The sequence below is a fragment of the Rhagoletis pomonella genome, unplaced genomic scaffold (genome assembly GCF_013731165.1).
Source record: "Rhagoletis pomonella isolate Grant_MI unplaced genomic scaffold, Rhpom_1.0 Rhpom_scaffold_00005, whole genome shotgun sequence".
Classification (NCBI taxonomy): domain Eukaryota; kingdom Metazoa; phylum Arthropoda; class Insecta; order Diptera; family Tephritidae; genus Rhagoletis; species Rhagoletis pomonella.
The window spans coordinates 77,870,161-77,889,894 of NW_023458559.1; the positions used below are offsets into that span (position 1 = coordinate 77,870,161).

At 34.9% G+C, this 19,734-nt stretch overlaps 1 protein-coding gene across 2 annotated transcripts in view; it reads left to right on the top strand.

The window, feature by feature from the left end:
• The window catches only part of LOC118739644, a 260,844-nt gene that overhangs the window by 1,635 nt on the left and 239,475 nt on the right, over nucleotides 1-19,734 (top strand). The window lies entirely within an intron of this gene.

The following is a 19,734-nucleotide window of genomic DNA, read 5'->3' on the forward strand; positions in this document are numbered from 1 at the left end:
TTGCATGAAATACCAATAGCAGAGGGAGGTATATCCATTTAAACTGATGGATCACAGATTGAACAAGGAACCGGAGCCGATCTGTACTCGAATTTCCTGCAGTTCAACCGCACCTTTCATCAACCCAACGATTGCAGTGCCTTCAAAGCAGAGATCTACGCTATAGAAAGGACGACTAGTCTTTCACTTACTAGTAGAGTTCCAGAAGGTAAAGCCACTATACTTTGTCGCCAGTGAAGTTTAACTAGCCTAGTGCATGCACATTACATACATACATATGTATATCCCAATAAAAGTTTATCCTCTGCATAGCGTATCAGAGTGACGACAAGTCCTTGATAACTGTCCACTCTGCTCAAGATCGAAGTAAGAAAGAAGACATTCTTGAATATTACTTGTTCATGAATGCGACAGACAAAAGCAAATTATAAAGAAATAGGCCTGTAGGAAATTTGTTTTCTTGGAATGACATAAATTTAAAACCATGAATAAAATCGAAATCGATAAAAGAATTAGCTGTGTAAGTGCTCGGCCGGAATTATTTTCCAATCGGAGGCGTAAGACTTGATATTGTACCAAAATTGATTTTTATGACCTAATTCGACATCAATTTCCGTAAGTCTTTTTCAAATTTGAATTGTAGATAAACCGATTTCTGCATTACGCAATTTTCAGTGCCTGTTTTCCATTGGCAAAGGTACAGTGGAAACTTTTTTTCATCTGAATGTTTAGTGCCCTAGCAAAGTGAAAATGTGGAGGTCTTTCTTGTCATGAACCTGAAACTTGCTTATTCTGCTAAATTTTTTCCTATAGGACATTCGCCTAAAAGTTTCCTCAATTCATTACAGAATAGTATACATATTTCTCTCTTGGACTTGCGAAATGTAGTTAGCATATTTTTTTGGAGCACACTTGACTGCAATCACAACCGGCGCTATGCAGTTTAAACGTGTCCAAACTTTGTCATTTGTGCATACCAGGAAATGAAGTATTCATGTGTGTACTTACATACATATGTATATGTTTGTGTGCGAGATTGTTGCTTTATAAGAAACATGCTAATAAAATAAGGTGGCCATTTTTATGTATATGGGTAAAGCTTTCTGAAGTGGGCCATGAATTTGCAAAGTTTTACTTTTTTCATACACAAATATTTGGCTCAGATAAAGTTTAATTTATGGGCATTTCATTGCAAAATTCCATCTTGAAATTTGTTTATGAACAATTGAAATTTTGTAATGTTTTGCGAATTAATTTTTTTCTTGGCAATGAGGTACCTGAATTGTATGATTTCTTAACTAAAAATATAACACCGCACCCTGTAACATTTTTTAAATACCATTTTAACGAATTTTTGCAAGTCTTTATATTGATAAAAAAGTTTAAACAAATAAAAATATATATAACAAAATAGACCGAAACTAACGACAGATGTTGTTTCGTTGACGAAAGGCTAGTAAGAAGCTTTTTAATAGGGCAAGCAGAGACGGATTGGGGCTAGGGTTGCCAACATTTTCTAAGATATTTATCGTACTTTTTCAAAAAAAATGGAAAAAATATAGTACACTTCGAATATATATGGTATTTTATTTAAAAGAAAAAGTAAAAACGATTTTTAAGTGATTTTCGATCTTCCTGTGAATGCCGAAGTTGTTGAAACGGAGAGTAGAAATGAAATAATTTTATGTAAATTTTTTTTTAATCTTTCTCAGTGTTTTTGAAAATATGTTATCTTTTTTCATTATAAACTCACAATGATCTTTTACTTTAAAGAATATTTCATTTAATGTTGTTATTTCAGTATAAAAGTCATCAATTTTAATAGATACACATTTTTCGTGCAAAAGATAATATTATTGGGTACTATATTTTTGCCAACAGTATATAGTACGCCGACCGGAAAAATAGTACCTATTATATATTATAGAACGGTTGGCAACCCTAATTGGGGTATACCTAAAATTATGACTTAAGAAATTTCAAGCGAGCTATTAAACGAGCTCAAAGGGCCTTATGGAAAAATCCTGTGATGGAACACTTGGAAGCCTATCAGTTACGGAAGGTTTTATCGATGTGTCAATTTTCTACTTGTTACAAGCCAAACGGTGAGCGAAATTCGTATCGAGATGAAGTGCTAGAGCTTCTTGTTTACGCTCACTTCCCCGGATATACCGTAGAACCTTATAAGAATGATTTATGTACACTGTTTTAGGCTTCACTTTGACTCTTCTCCTTATCTGACTTCAGTAACCATTGACTTCGATATTAAAGCAGCTATAAGGTCACCGGAATTCAGTGAAACCTCCAAAAAAAAATGGCGAAAAATGCAGACATGTTCTTAAGGAATGTGGGTGCCAGCTCAGAGAGACATGCAAACTAAATAAGTGGAAGATGAGCTTGCGAGGAAGAGAACCTCCCTGGCACCGGAAATACCACAGGTCACTGCTTGATTAGAAGGCATGCTAGTAGAAGGGGATTAATGGCAAATGACTTCTGCGGCAGCGTGAAAGCGTGGAGCACTATCCCTGTCACTGTCCTGCAATATCGGATTCTAGAAGGCACCTTTGTCACCATCACGTCTTTGGTGAACCTAATCGCAGCAGAGATCCGTGAATTATCGAGTTTGTATCAACTTAACTTCTACTTCTACTCACAACTAGGTGAGTGGACTTGATGGAGCTCCCAAACGGTACCCCAATGGACCCATTGGGCTCCAATCTAGCCTATCCTAAATAATAATAGAATAAACAAAAGCACTTTATAAATCCTCCTGCTGTTATACACCTGGAGTCCAGGACGTTTTTAGAAGATAGCGCTCCATTAATGTAAACGTTTTCCACTCATTCTACAATTCTTCGTATCTACGAGGCAGCTGTCGGCGAATGTTCCCCAATATCTTATTTTGTAATCAAACATAAATTATGCATTGTATACGCGTAAACTGATGTGCAGTGATTGGACTCGATATTAACGTCAAATATTAATTAATATTTCCATGCCTGCGAGATTTAATTGAATACTTACTGCCTTGTCTAAACACTGCCGCAAGGCATAATTACCTTGCAAACAAAATACAAATACAAATATCATGTACAGGTACATAATTGTAATAATCGTCTTTATAACAGCCTCCAAATCATATCCTTCCATCTTCGATCTTCCTGCGAAAACAAATCAGTTGCACGTCTATGCCTCTGACACACCAAGATGAAAGAACGGAAAATTAAAATTTTTTTGATTGCCAATCGACTTGAATGATAGGCGTGCACATCAAGTTTTGGTTGATGCGGGCTCACATATTTACATATTTGAAATTACCCATACTTGTTTATACACCAGCGCCAGAATCGGCCCACAAATTTAGTCGGTTTTAGCTCTCCATTGCTTTGAATGCTGACATCGTGAATGTTTTTATTGCATTTGCATCAATGTATGTACATTAGACTGCATCACAAAAAAAAGTTGCGGTTTTTCCACCGGGATCACAAAATTTATTATATTTTAAGACGTCCACCAAAATATTTCGGAAAAATATTAAGATTTACGCGAGCTGGACCGATTTGAAAATACCTCCAAAAATGAAGTTTTTTATCAATAAAAATTGTTTCTTAAAGAACTTTTTGAAAAAAGTCCCCTCAGATCACAAATTAGATTAAGCTTAAAAAATCTGCATAAAAATATTTAAAAATCTTTTCAACGGAATCGTAAGAAGGAGATTTTTGATGCTGTTTTTTTACTTTTTGCAAAGATTGGTTTACGAAAAACTTGAATAACTGGGCCAAAAATGTTCTGATTTAGACTTATCGGATCTCAATAGAAAGGTATTTTCACACTCTTTTTATTTCTGGCCAAAAAAACATCATTCGTCTCCCATCTTGTTTTTTCGAATACCAACACATCTTAATTCAACTTTGAATGACGTTCGTTCATCCTACCTTTCTCTTCCATCCTTTGAATGAGTTTATTAGCAAAGAGATAATAAGGGTGAGAAAATACCTTTCCAATGACACCTCTTAAGTCTAAATCGGAAGAGTTTAGGTTCAGTTATTCAAGTTTTTCCTATACCAATCTTTGAAAAACGTTAAAAAACAGCATCAAAAATCTCATCATTACGATTCCGTTCAAAATTTTTTTTAAATTTTGTTTAATATTTTTATGCAAATATTTTAAGCTTAAACCGTTTTATCATTTGAGGGGAGTTTTTCAAAAAAAAATCTTTAAGAAACTATTTCTATTCATAAAAAACTCGATTTTTGGAGGTATTTTCAAATCGGTCCAGCTCACTTAAATCTTAATATTTTTCCGAAATATTTTGGTGGACGTCTTAGAATATAATAGATTTTATAATTCCAATGGAAAAATAGTACCGATTTTTTTTTTTGTATGGGGAGTGATGCAGTTTAATGTACATACATACATATCGTCGTTTGAAGTACAAAACCGCGTATCAACAAAATGCAAAACAGGGAATGTGAGGTTGCATAAATTATTTTCTAGAGACTAAAAACATTCATATTTCAAAATGGTTCTTTTTTCTTAAAGCAATCGCATTTCTGGCTAGTATATTTCAGGACGAATGGATAAGGATTGGGCCAAGAGCTTGTGTGAGCAAATCAAATTTTTGGCAGCAAAGGTCAGTTACGCGGTTTTGTATTCAATCGTTGATATGTGTGAGTAAAGAAAAAAGAGTATATCGATGGCTGGGTGGAAGATCGACCTACGCCCTATTTCAGAATTTTATTGAAAAGCACCATATCTCAAAATTTGGCTGAAGAGCGCCCTATATCAGCTGCCGATTAAAAAACGTCCTATCTCAACACATTTTCAATGTATTTACATTAGGGCGTTCTTGAAAAGTTTTCTGAGATAGGGCGTTTTCGAACGGGCTGCCGGGATAGGTCGATCTTCCACTCAGCCATCGATATATCGTCGCTCCCAACGAAGAGTAGCACATCTCAAATTACCGTGGAAGACTAGCACATTTCACTTTTCGCGTCGAAGACTAGCACATTTCATTATTCGCGTCGAAAAGTAGCACATTTCAGATTTTCGCGTGGAAGACTAGCACATTTCACTATTCGCGTGGAAGAGTAGCACATTTCAGAATTTTGCGTGGAAGAGTAGCACATTTCAGATTTTTGCGTGGAAGAGTAGCACATTTCACTATTTGCGTGGAAGACTAGCACATTTCAGATTTTTGCGTGGAAGACTAGCACATTTAAGATTTTTGCGTGGAAGAGTAGCACATTTCAGATACTCGCGTAGAAGAATAGCGAATTCATATAAAGTGGTACTAGCAGCCGTACAAAAACCAAACATACGTGTATGTAATAATTATTTCTCCTCGACTAAGCTGAGAGTTTAATGTTGTGTATGGAGCTTTTCGGTATTTTATTACAACAAGAATAAACGTTTATTTTCCTCCTACTCGTTTGGACGCATATTCGCGTCTTCCTCAGGGAATCTATTTATAAATACGAGAAACATATATGTGCATTAGGGTGGTCCAAAAATGCATGTGAAAAGTAAAGTCGGAATTTTTATGCTCTCACCCCCCAAGATTGTTCTATACCGAAAAAATATATCCCTATATTTTATTTTGAAATCAAAAAATAGTTAGAGTGCGCTCAAAGCGCCCAAAGTTTCCCATGTACATATTTTATATGGGGAAAAACACTTTTGGTAGAAATGGTATATAATTCAAAAAAACTATTTTTCTATCGGAAAACTTTTTTCAGCTGCAGGATTCCCAATAATAATACCCAATTGTTTATTTAACCTTTTTTCATCGCAACTATAATTTGTAGGTCCGCCAAAAACCCCAAAAACCCCGAAAAATGCAATGGGGGACAAATAAAAAATCGTTAGTATTAAAAAATTGTTAAATAAATAATTGCGTATTATTAATGAAAGTCTCCTGAAAATAACCAGAGTTTTCTGATCGAAAAATATTGATTTTCAAAAATTCTATACCATTTCTACGAAAAGTTGTTTTTTCCCATACAAAAATACATGGAAAACTTTGAGCGCTTTGAACGACCACTAAATATTTTTTGATTTAAAAAAAAAATATGGGTACACTTTTCTATATACAACAATCCTAGGGAGTGAGAGCATTACAATTCCGACTACTGTTTTTGGACCACCCTAATGTACATGCAGTCGTATCAAAAGCACCTCATTTCAAAGTGATATTGTTTTCCACTTATTTTTATTTACTTATTTTTAAGAATTTTCATTAAAATAAAGTTCATTCTCTGAAGAAGTCCATATAAACCCATGATTCAATAATAGAAAGGTTTTGTAATAAAACAGTCTTCTCGCTCCCACACATAAAATCGGCTCCTTTACTTGTGCATAATGTTGCTTACTCTAGAGTTTCTAGTGATATTAGTAGTAAAACCAAAAATTCTTCATACTAAATATTCGTTGGCGTCACTTTGGTTTGCGTAATTTTCTAGAACAAGTGTAGAATAGCGACCGTTTAGCTATAAAATAACCAAACATGCCGATTGATAGAACTTTTTACGCTGATTTCAACGATACCAAATTTATTTGTCACTGGTAAAAAAAGAAGATATAAGAGGTTTATTTGTATTTTTTATTATCACTAAATTGTTGAAACCCAAAAGTAGATCATGATAAAGTATGTAATATCGAATTAAAGATAATAACTTGTACTTTCTAAATTATATAAAATTCTTTACCATTAATTATGCAGTTTTTTCAAAAAAGGTTATTTCATGAAAAAATAATATTTCTTGGATTTTTAGTGGTTTTGGTTTAAAAATACAAAAAGCTATAAATTATGTACATCAGCTGAAGAACAAATTAATGACCTTTATGGTGACGTCATTAGCTGTTTAATTGGTTATAAATTACATAACATATTAATATTTAAAATATCTAAAAACTGAACTTTAACCTTCTAGAACCTCTTCATTTTTTACTTGCGCCAAATCATTTTGGCATGGCTGAAATGAGCATAAAAAGTTCTATTGATCCGCATTTATAGTTTTTGCATAGCTGAACGGTCGGCATTCTAGATTTGTTTCCGGAAATGACGAAGAACTTAATTCGAAAATGCATATTTTTATGTATTGTTTAGTATTTCCATTAAAACACCAAATATATTGCAAATTCGCATAGAATTAATAATACACATTTTACTTCTAATTGTATACTTTGCGTACTTTTTGTAGTACCATTCTACTACCGTTTTCGCAAAATGCGATCACATTCTTCCCCTTTCTCCTACTTCCAAAATACAAATCTAGATAGAGGAGTGTCAAATTTTAGTTGTCACAAATTACACAACCTTGTATTATTGAATCATGATATAAACCCATGATGCAATAATAAGGTGTTGTCAGTAGCAACGTGTTTGTTGTGATTTTGACAAGATCGGCATGCTTATTTTCAGTGCTGCCGATCTCAATTTTTATAGTACTATTCGTTGGGAAATAGTATCTAAAATACTCCATTTTAGAAATTCGTTTTATCGCGATTTTTAAAGAACTTGGTGTTTTCAGAACAATATTAATATTTAAAATTGCTGGATTTGTATAATTTTTGTCCTCAAAAAGTAGAAAAATAAAAGATATCGTGGTTATCAATGGCAAAAAAACGTACACAAAAATCGTATGGAAAGGCGCTCTTTTATATTAAATAACTTTTGCTGCATTGTCATAATATTGAGCCAAATGAACTACTGATACACTAGAATAGAGTGGCTGCATGGTTAAATTAGGAATTCGCTTATATTATCGATATTTATGTGTTTTAATCTATTTAGAAAATCATTTACAGTCTTATAGGAAATTGCCTTATTTTACGTCTTTTATTTTTTTAAAGTTACAATATATGTCCAAGCTGTGTGGAGCTGCCGATACAAACATATATTCAGGCTTATAAGCCTGTAATTATACATTTTTCTACATTTAATTTGAAATAGTATGCACCAACGGATTAAAGGTAGTAAATAATTAATACCTTTTCTAGTACTTTAAAATGCGTGACCGGAATAGACCTGCCGAAAAAGTGAGGTTAAGTTACTGACAACACCTTGTTATTATTACACCATGATATAAACCCAAATTTAAAACTTTAAAGAAAACTAAAAAAATCTAAAAATGTTCATCCAAATGTCAAATAATTTTTTTCTAAGAATTTTTTGAGTATATAGAATTAAAGCCCTTTAAATTTTATTGCAATAATGTGCAAGTTTCAAGTGGCTAAAAAATTTCCGTTGTTGCGGTTTTCTTTCATATAAAAATAAATTGTGTTTATTCGTTATATAGTAGCAAATGCGACAAAAATAATCAAAGGAATCATAGGATATACCGTCGGAATTTTATGAATTCTATAATAGAATTACACAAATATAAAATAAGCACTTGAATTTCCAATATAAATTATGCTTTTATGATTTAGTTTAAATGTGCTACTCTTCCACGCAAACATCTGAAATGTGCTAGTCTTCCACGCAAAAATCTGAAATGTGCTACTCTACCACGCAAAAATCTGAAATGTGCTAGTCTTCCACGCAAATAGTGAAATATGCTACTCTTCCGCGCAAAAATCTGAAGTGTGCTACTCTTCCACGCAAAATTCTGAAATGTGCTAGTCTTCCACGCAAAAATCTGAAATGTGCTAGTCTTCTACGCAAATAATGAAATGTGCTACTCTTCCACGCAAAAATTTGAAATGTGCTACTTTTCGACGCGGATAATGAAATGTGCTAGTCTTCCACGCTAATAGTGAAATGTGCTAGTCTTCCACGCGAATAGTGAAATGTGCTACTCTTCGTAGGGACCGACGATATGCTCTTATACCCAGCTAGCCAAATTCGGAGTGCTCCAAATAGGAACCGAAAAAGGACTCCCACAGCATCACCTGGAATATGGAGTGAAAAATGTCTCCCACAGTAATACCTCGAATGAGTGCTTCCGGAGCGCTCCGAATATGGAGTGCAAACTGAAGCAAGGATTTTTTTTGCATGTTATCTTGTTTTTCTTTTCTTTGTATCTGCTCTGTAAGGTGAAAATGCAATCAATTCAAATTCAATCAGAATGTTCCTGGAGAGGGACACCGCAAAAAAGCTGCTGGCAAATGCGAATGCATTTAGAGGTAAGCAATAACGCATACAAAATTACTTTTGGCTAACTTTAGAACTTTTCAGGCGCGTTTATTAGAAAATTATCTGGTTCTGGCACAGAATTTGATTGAGAGATTTTGTTGTTTGAAACGTAGTTAAACTTAGCTTTCTGAATAGAACAAAATTCGACAGTCTGGATACTACAGTGATAAGCAAGATATTTTTATCGAAAATTCCGATTTGGAGATCTTGTACTTAAGCTTTTTCCAAAACTTTTTTAAAACAAGTCTTATTGACATTTATTGGGAGTAAATAATAATTATCCAACGGAGAATCACTCTTGCCAACAAGTGCTACTTTGGGCTGAGTAGGCAATTGAGAAGTAAAGTCCTCTCTCGTCGTACAAAGATCACACTCTATAAGTCACTCATCATGCCTGTGCTGGTGTATGGCGCGGAAGCATGGACAATGAAAGCATCTGATGAGGCGGCTCTTGGAGTTTTCGAGAGAAAGATTCTGCGAAAGATTTACGGACCTTTACGCGTTGGTGATGGCGAATATCGCAGACGATTTAACGATGAGCTGTATGAGCTTTACAACGATATAGACATAGTGCAGCGAATTAAAATTCAGCGGCTCCGCTGGCTTGGCCATGTCGTTCGGATGGACAGAAACGCTCCTGCTCTGAAAATATTCAACGCGGGCCGCGATGTTGGTAACAGAGGAAGAGGAAGGCCTCCTCTGCGTTGGAAAGACCAGGTGGAGAAGGACTTGGCTTCACTTGGCATTTACAATTGGCGTCAGTTAGCACAGAAGAGAAATGACTGGCGTGCTGTTTTGGACTCGGCCAAAATCGCTTAGGCGGTTACAGCGCCAAATAAGAAGAAGAAGAAATAATAATTATAAATTGAAATAGTTTGATGGTTTCTATAAAAATAAAACTGTTTCTTAATTCGGACTTAGACAATTTTTTCTAAAATCCCTACCAAGTATTAAAACAAAAAAAAATTATTCAATTCGGTTAAAAATTTATCTTCCAGCCTTTTTTGAACAAAATCAGTCGATAATTTTCAACTGGACATTATGCGCCATTGCGAGAGACTTGTTGGCGTTCGTCCGCGATCTAGAACTTTGAGAATGCTCTATCTTTGGTGCAGGACGATATATTCATACATACATGCCCCGGCCAACAGCTAAGCGGGCATTACAGCAGCTACCAAAACACTCAGAGGACACTAAGGCGCATGTATGGCTTGGCTGCAACAAGATATGTAGTGATCTGCGTCTATGTTTGGTCCTCATATTTTAAGTACATACATATGTACGTCTACTACGGACTTCAAGGGTTTAGTGTTTGCAAATTCGAAGCAGCGTACGTTTTGAACAAGAAATTTATTCTTTTCGTACATGGCATCTCTGCAAAGTCATTGAGTTATAAAAACGTTTACTAGTCTGTGCGCAATGCTTTTTTTAATTAAACCAAGTGTAACAGAAAACACACCGTAAGTCCTAAACTCACCCACGCAAATGCTCAAACAGCAAAAAATGTAGATAAAGTAAATAAAATAATGCAAAAGAAAGCTGATTCTTTAAGTCATCACCTTGCATGAAGCACATAAATATGTATGTTTCTATGTATATGTAGTGAAATAAAGAAATACCTAGCAATTGGTTTCACCTACCCATCCCTCTAAAATTCTTTAGTAATCTAGAAAAATGCGCCTTAATCTAAATTAACAAGCACTTGAAATCCTTGAATTCTTCACGCTTGAAAATGCGAAGTAACGAAAGTGCTGCAGGCTAAGTTGAAGAGCAAAATAGGGTATGACAAGTGTATTAGTGTGGGCTTAACGTTGACAAACAGCAGCTGCAGACACGCTCAATATGTGAAAGTAAATAGTTTTAGGCACCATTTTTTCATTAAATTCCTACCAGAAACATTTCTAGCCACATCCAGCTATCTGTATCTAAGCCCGTAGAGGTATTTGAATGTTTGCATCTACATGACTTGGAATGTGAACGTTGAGTATAAATGGCATATAAACACGAAAAAAAATACAAAAAAGATAAGTTCAGTACAACGGGTTGAAAAATGGAGGTATTGCACACAGTAATTAAAAACGTAAAAATCTCATAATTCTGAGTTTAAACTTTTCTTGTCGTTTTTGTTTTTTTTTTTGTGTGGAAATCCCTTTATGTGCCTATGGTTTGCGCTTAAAAGTTGGTGGGAAACTCCTACTTTGCGTGACAAGTAACAGCTCAGGATCTCAAAAGAGCGCACAGAAAGTCTAGCATATGTACATAGAAATGCTCGGAAGCCAGGCAGGCGAGCTAGCACAGAGGTGTCTTTAACCATTTGTCTACCGGCCGATTTGTTGTGGTGCCATATTAATATCTGAAGCTTTTGAGCTTACTTAACTTACTTTGCTTATTTTCATGTAGTTTATACTTTTTTGATCATGTTAATTTTTTTTTAATAATTGGTATTGCTATTTTAAATATGGCGGAAACTACCAGCCCTGGTCCGTTGGACCCCCATTAATACTTACATAGGGATCCAATGAACCTGAACGCTACTTAGTTAGTTAATGCTAGTTTTTCCGCGGTAGCCAAAGGGTTAAACATATACACGTATACGAGTACCTTACGAAGAGCAATCAACTCACTTTTATACAACGCTGTCATTCAAAGTCATAAAAATAAGAAGCGGTAAATGACAAAAAAGGTGAAGCACAGAGCTGCTGAAGCGCTAAAGAACTCCGCATTCTATGCGACACATTTCGCCTCTTCGTTTTTCTTCATTACACTCCACACTACTTCATTTTACGCTATTTCTATTGCAGTTAAGAGTCTCCTCGTTTGCTAGGGTTAGCATGGAACATGCAAATCCAGCAGTGCCAACATCAACTTCGTCGCCGTCATTGTCACTACCATGCGACTTGAGCGGCTTACCTGTTGTTGCATTGAGTGTAGAATTTACGAGTAGCTGTGAAGTAAATACAGTGGTTTGGAGAATTTATCATTTGGAGTTGCTATTAAATTTACACCACAAATCAGAGAAAAATCGAACTGTATTTGATTGTTTTTCGGAAATAAACACAAACCAATGCATGCAGCAGTGAGCACTCAGTATACAAACCGCCCGTTGTACTCTTCCAGATATGCAAGCAGATTTCTCACGCTATTGGTTGAGAGTCTGTTCCAAGTTTGTTATCCAGAATTTCCTTCCATATACAATAATTTCGAGTGTGCTTTACATGGAAAAAAATGCATAAGTAAGGAAAATACTAAAAGTCAACGAGAATTCTTAGCCGCCTCACACATGCACTAAAATATATCGGGCTATAAAACTGCAATTAATAAATGTGAAATTTTAGTGAAAAATTTTAAAATTTTTTTATGAAGGTTTTACATATCGAGCCAAAATAACGTAAGCGATTTTTTTTTGATGCAGAAATATTCCTAGAGCATCTGGATGTATTTGTGCATCCAAAAGAAAATTTTGAAAAAACGTGTCGTTTACGTTATTTTGGCGGTTAGCGCTCGATATATGGTTTTTGTTATTGAACGAACTAACTTTTTGAAACAGTTATGTAAATAATACTACGTTCAAATTTATGAGATAAACATGATAAATGGGCTTAAACAAGTTAAATGAACAAACCGTGTTTATAAACAAGTTAAATCGCATGCAATTGTTGCTGGAAAATTTAACCAGTCGAATTATTTAACTCGTTTAAAAACCAGTTCAGCGCAGAGTTGTATCAGAAAGCTTTCTGCTTCAGCCAATCTTAAAAATATTAAAAATTAAAAACTATCAAAAAATATCTAAATTGTATCCACGTCTGCCCGCCAAAAAAGAGGCCAAGGCGGTAGTTACTTATTTCCCAACAGGTCTCGTCGTACGCAGAGACAAATAGGGCATACAACTAAACCTTTTGAAGTCTCTAAATAATCCGTATGCGTTAATACCATGAAGCAGACATTCGCATAAAACGAATTGAAACACAAAAACTTGATTTAGTGTTTTACAAGAAGCTTTTTTTCATTTAACAAGTTAAATGGGGCCAATTTGAACGTAATATAACATTGAATAAACAAATGAAAAATACTCAAAAGGATTACATTTGATACGTTTCAATTCCTTGTTCAAATTGTGGCATTTGTTAATTTTATTTATTTTTCTTTCTTTGGTATCACCACGAAGGCAATAAAAAACAAAATACCCAATCGATTTCCATTCTCCGCTCTGATGTAGAGGTGAGGCGAACTTTTTATTTTGACGATTGTTTTCAGTGTTTTACCAGCCAATATCGTTCTTAGTTCTTGCTCAGTTTACGTTCTTTTTATTATATTGACACTTTTGCCGGAAACTTAATTTAAAACTACTAATTAATTAAAAATTATATTTACAGAATGCATAATTTTGTTAGTCACTGTATTTCATACATATATTTGTGTGTATTTTGTTAACTTCACGCATATATTTGCATGTTTATTTGTTATTTTAACTGTTTTTGATTGTCACTGCTCCAGAGCTCGATTTCAAGACAAGCTTACCTGGAGTTGGCCCTCTCACGCCCCGAGGTATGCCCAAACAAATACAAATACTTACTAATTTTGTGCACCACCTAACGCTTCAGCGTCTCACACTTTTTGTCACCCTCAATCGTTATTTTTTGCATGTCTGCGTTTCGTACAAATTTATTTTGAAATAAATACATACTACAAATGTATAAGTATGCTGACGTTATGCTTCCTTTTACTTTTAATTTGTCCACACTTTGCACTTAACACTAGCAGCTTGAAGCGTACATTTTCCAAGAGAAGTGTAGTTACTCTTATTTCTGCGAGCACCCTCCTGTCAAGAGTTCCATAGCGCACCATTCACTTGGGATCATTTTTTGTAACGGTTCTAAAAAAAAAAAGAATTTAAAACGGACCTGACAAAAAGTCTTTCTTATTTCTTATATTTTTTTAATTGATGCCTCGTGGTATCAGCATTCTACTTCTTGTTCTATTTTGGGTTTGGAACGAATCCAATCCGCACTGGTATTGGTTGCCTAAGTAACTTTCTTCAACGCTTTCTGCGTGGTATATTCAAACAATGGGATGTTGTTATTGGAAGTCTCTTGAAGAGAACCAGAGATTTCCCATCGAAAAATATTGATCTCCAAGAATTCGATATACCACATCTTCGTTGTTTTTCCCCATATAAAATACATGGAAGCTTTGAGCGCTGTGAGCGACCTAAAAATATTTTTTCAATTCGAAATAAAAAATAGGATTTTCTTTCGGTGTAGAACAATCCTAGGGGTGAGAGCATAAAAATTTCGAAATTACTTTTTCACATGCATTTTTGGACCAACCTAAAGTGAATACATATTTATGTGCAAATATACATATTTGTATAAGGCCGCCAAGTACTTGTTTGACATTCACCAAAATGGGTTTATGTTTATACTTATGCACATACAATCATTTCTACTCGTTTTGCTACACTTTCTCTATTTTCCGACGTTTTCGGTAATTTATAACGTGCAACATTATTGAAAACATAGACACACGCACATAAAAATGCACTAGACCATAAATATAAATACTCGTATATTACGTCCGCATAAATAGTACCTATGTGTGTGATGCACTGAACTCATCATCCCGGGTTTTAAAACCAAACTTCGAACGAAAGAGAATTGTTAAAGCAAGGCAAAAGTCTGTAAGCATGGGTGCTAACAACGCATTGGCAGAGAACATGACGAGACACCACCACTCTCTTTGACTTCACTTTGCATATACATACATACATACATACATATGTACGTATGCATGCGCATCTGAAGGCAATATTTAGTAAGGATAGCTGTACAACCTAACGTATGTGCCACATACATATTTAGTAAGTACAGTATAATGCAAGAACCACCCCCTCAGGCATTTCACTGAAATTACAAAGGACACAAACAAATACACACACGCATACGAAAATACTTTGCAGACACCCCTACAGGAAAGATGAGACCAATTGTCTACAGATTATAACAATAAGGATAGTCTTAGATCTGAGAGAATTGTAATGGTAGGTAGTTTATTTGTAATAAAAATGGTCCAAGTGTAATGCTGTAAGGCAATCGCATTTTAAGAGGATCGAATTTTGTATTGTAAAAGGGGCCATTGGGCCTGTTTCTGATTCCAATGTTACATGACACGAAATGTTAAATGTAACTTGAGTAGCTGCTGGACATTGTCTCCAAAGCCTTTTCGCTCGCAGCTGTGGAAAGTCTTATAACAGGGAAGTGCTAATCCTGGCGCATGTTTGCCTAGATCACAGTGATACGTTATGGTCGCTACTATTCGGAATACTGATATCCTTGATGAAATAAAGAAATGAAAGGACTTCGTCCTATTAGCGCCAGGCCAGAGTTCTCATGAGGTCTTCCATGTCTGTATATCTGGCCACCGTTTTCTAGCCACTCCAAGCAAATGCAGACGAATTTTCTATAGCTCTTTGCCTCCAATGTTTTTTTGTATGTTCGGGTACCCAGACAAGAGAGACCGCCGTTGACTGAGCGTAATTCCATTCTGCAATTCTAGATCACTTTAAATTTGGTAAGCGGCGATCTTGCTGGATTGCTGGTTGTCAGAAAACATTGATGCTTTACTTGTCCCCAGATTCGAATACCTAGGACTTATAAGGAACTTCCGCTTGTAAAATGTTTAAAAACTTTTCCAGACGTATATATTGAAGTATACCGAGTTTCTCGGAGTAGACTTCTGCTACTACACTGCAGTTAAAGTTGAATCCGTCGGTGTTGAGGAACAAAGCCTCTTTACTGGACAATCGGTCACTTCGATCGGTCAACATAGACTAACAAATTGTCAGTCGTATTTCTTAATTATATTTCGCTAATTATCAATCCATACAGGGTCTAATCCCTCACATCTCCGACTTCATAGCCCTTCGTTTTAGGTGTAGACCAATTGAGATCAGATTGGGGATGATTTACCAGTTAATTTTGCTATCTAGCACGACTGCAAGATATTTTGCTCTGAAAAATAACGGGAATATTATGCGGTAAATTTAACTGTTGTGTTGTAAATTTCTCTGAACTCTTTTGAGTATTTAGTTCAGAGTGGAAAAGAGCTAGCCTGTAACTGTTAGTATCTCATCATCCTCATACCCCACAACTGTGGCAGCCTCTTTCTTGAGTGCTAACAGAATGTGTGTCGTTCAGCAATAATACCCATAATAGTGGTCAGCACACTAACCTAAGAAGGAGTTGAATAGGTAGGTAATATTAAAGAAGTTAACATCAGCTATTTGATTTTCTTTCAAATACAATTTTAGTTTTGTTTTAAAGTGGCAGTAGAGTGGATTAAGAAAAATCTTTGCTTTAAAGAATTTTGCTTTGATTTATAGAATTTCTTAGCACATGCATTTTACTATACAAAATTTCAAAATTTGGGTCAACCCTTTTGAAGAAACTGTGTTGTTTGCTGCTTCAAAAATCTTTCGGTATGAAAAACATACAAAAACAACGAAGTGTTCACCAGTTTTCCACGCTCCATTCAATGTTTGGCTGGTTGTTTTCATAGCTGCGTAATTTGCTATATCGCTCTCCTCGAGCATGCTTCTGAGCACAGCACTGTGTGTTGTGACTTGCAACGTGTTGCTTTGGTGTTGCTATTATTGTGCCTGATGAGTATGGAAATGCCTCAAGTGGACGCAGAAGTCCGGAAGCGGATGATACTACGTCACTTGACTTTTAAATAGCCGCTTTCCGCTACCCGGCCTTCATCCACATGTCCTACTTGCATTTGGTTAGTTGCTTTGCCTTAAACGTCGCACATCGTTAGGGCGAATGTAAGCGCTCTCCACGCTAATGTAGCGCTGCTACAATGCAACCAAGCGATAATGTTGCAAACAACGAGGCCTAAAAGCGTTAGCCAATTTACGTCGCTTAAGTAGCTCTGCTTCCGGATTTAAGAACAAGAGTGTATAATTGCCTACTTGAAAAAGTTGAATACACAAAACGGTGGAGGCAGAAAAAGTTTGAAAATTACTTTCGATATCCAATATGCATATCGAACTGAAAATGAACTGATAACCAACCGTAGTTTTCCAAAGTTCATAGTACATTGGAATTAAAACCATAGTAAGAAGAGCGAAAGCGGAATCCATCTCATTCTGGAAGGGAAATATATGTAAGACAATTACACCCTGGATTTCGAATTCATAACGAAGGAAGAATACATTAGATAACGAAGGTTCCGCTTTGCTGGAGAATAACCTAGTTCTCGGCTTACGTGCCACTTTTTAAACACCCCTACCTGTTTTTGATAGATACTCCGTTTATAATACTTTTCACTTCTCCTGTAAAATAAAAAACTTGTTAGTTATGGCCTTTGTGAATTAAGGTAACGACATGTATTTCATTGGATTAAAGTTGTGAATAAAACGACAGGCTATTTAATATAATGTTATAAGCTTAAGGTTATATTTTATATGATTTCTGTCTCTATCCCTACGTCCACAATTTTCTTTATAACTACATTTATCTTAAACAGTTTTCCTTTATCTTTTTTATACCTCCCTTGATCCTAATATTTATCTTTTTTATCTTTCATATACATATGCACCCTCCCCTTTGTCCTTATAAAGTGTTTAAATTTACCTTGGACTTCATCTTTGTTTTTATCTTTCATATCATTGCTTTTATCCTTTGCATAATCTAAATATTCGCCTAGATGAGGTGAGGTGCGATGACGCGATAAGATGTTATGTGATGTTATGTAATTTGATATGATAAAAGGTAATTCCATGTGCTGTCATATCATGTGATGTTATGTCATATAATGTTATATCATGTGATGTCGTATCATATGATGTTATATCATGTGATGTCGTATCATGTGATGTCATGTGATGTGATGTCACATAATGTGATGTCATAAGTATCATGTGATGTCAGGTCATGTGAGGTGACATAATATCATGTGATTTAATGTGATGCGATGTCACATAATACGATCACATGTCATGTGCCGATTTTATATCGATAACAATGTCGATAACTGTACCTATAAATATACCGATAACAATATCGATAAACATATCGAAAAATATAACGATTCATTATCATCTGTTTCTTCATATTTATCTTTATTTTTACATATTCCCTTTTACATATTCCTTTGCCTTAAAGTGTTTAAACTTACCTTGATTTTCATTTTTGCCTATATCTTTACGCTTTTTTGATTTTACTTTTATCTTTGCCTTTACCCTTTTCTTGATCCATGTACGCACTAAACTTTACTTTAATTCTTGTGTTGGTCTTAATATAAATCTTATTCTGTAACGCTTATTATCACGTTTTCGTTGAATTAATACCATGTGCATACAATTAAGAAGCACTTGTTTCCGTTGCAACCTTTTCCGTCCCAACTGCTGCCGTTTGTATCATTTCCGTTTAATTGGTCAATTTACTCTCAAAAACCAGCTCCACTAAAGTAATTTCACTTCAAAAAATATTCTGACGCAACAAGTACATATTTAGTTGTTTACAGGCCACAATGTTAATGAGGTCAATCTAGTTTTTATTTTAAATACACTCAGAAAAAAGTCAGCTAAAAATAGTTCTCTCAACACATGATTTGGTTACTGTAACCAAATAATGCAACTATAACCAAATCATGTGTTGAGGAAAACATATTTAGTTGACGTATCTAAACTCTTTTCTCAGTGTACTTTAGTATCATAAGTCATGCATTATTATCCTTTAAGGCGGTTATTTACTTTCTATATTGACCGATTTGATCGATTAGGTTGTTATATTTACGTACATGAGTTTGTATTTACAAACAGAGTGAGTGTACAAAACTAATTGTTGCAATTCGAGAAGAAAAATTTATCTCTAGTTAAAAAAAAATTAACTTGTATAATATATACTATAAATGCTTGCTTTTATTTGCTCACAAGGCAATTGACAGACAGAAATCCAATAAAAAAGTTTCGAATTATTCGTCGTAAAAAAAATATTTACCAATGAATTGCTTATAATATACATACTTATGCACAATGCACATACATATATTCATTTCGACATACATTCATAAAGCGGATGTGCATTATTGAGTCCCACCCTCTTTAACATATGCCGAAATGCGAAGTTTTATAGTTAAATTTATACACGGGCATGTCTTGTTGTTGGCAAGCGGTGTGCCCTGGTTAATTGCAGCGTAAAATGATAGTGATAATTAAATGCGATTCTGTTGATGAGTTGGAAATGCATTCAGGGCATTTTCCATTCAGTAATTGAATGCATATTTAAAGAAACAAAACATACGTTTTTTCGTTTGCCTTACTGTTAAACTGAACAGTTGAATGCTGTTTATCACCAAAAAAAAAAAAAAGAAGCGATATGAACTCTCAATTTCGTTGCGCTAGAGCGAAAAGTTTTAACGCTTAAATATGCAATTACAGCCATGGACTAAAGCGCGTTGAATGGGTTAATCTTTCGGCAGAACTTGTGCCTCTTGTTCTTACAAATTCTAATACATTTCTGCGTTGGTTTGACTGTTCATAGCTATGTATCGAATATCCAATACTGAAGTTGGGAATATAAAATGGTTTTTTT